The sequence below is a fragment of the Crocuta crocuta genome, unplaced genomic scaffold (assembly GCF_008692635.1).
Source record: "Crocuta crocuta isolate KB4526 unplaced genomic scaffold, BGI_CrCroc_1.0 scaffold696, whole genome shotgun sequence".
NCBI classification, from domain to species: domain Eukaryota; kingdom Metazoa; phylum Chordata; class Mammalia; order Carnivora; family Hyaenidae; genus Crocuta; species Crocuta crocuta.
The window spans coordinates 206,138-206,789 of NW_027529467.1; positions in this window are offsets into that span (position 1 = coordinate 206,138).

The following is a 652-nucleotide window of genomic DNA, read 5'->3' on the forward strand; positions in this document are numbered from 1 at the left end:
GTTAATTCCAAAGAATTCTGAGCAGAGGCAATAGAGATTAAATATATTATGTGAATCAACATCCGCAGCCTGCTGATAACCAAAAACTAAAACTCCCACAGTGATGGCGTGAACTCATATAAACGCAGCAAGTTCATTTTCATTAAACCATTCTTTAGAAATATGTAATGTACTTATTTTAGAAGATAGCTATGAACTCGCTAAAACATAGCCTAGGTGATTTTTATAGGTTATTTTCATTCTATCGCTTAGAAGATTTCTGGATATTTTGAATGGGCATAAAGAAAGAAGGGATAGCTATGTTTTGAAATACCTGGAATCAATCTATTATAATTCAGGGATTTTTATAAACAGTAACAGGGACTAAGGTCATAGCTGGTCATACAAGTTATTAAAGGAGGCCATTGATACTGTGTAAAGATGGAATCACTTCTGATGGAATCCCTTGCTAAAATGTATTTCCTTAATTGTCGGAGGCCGCGCCGGCTCCGACAGGTCCAGGGGTCCCTGAAGGATGGACNACTGGTCAAATCACCATGAAAAGTGATCACCATGAAAAGTGTGTTCTCATGGGTTAGAGCAATGCTAAAAAAATTTTTTTTGGTTGACTGTAGATTACTAGCTTGAAGGTTAAATATTGATACCTAAGCAA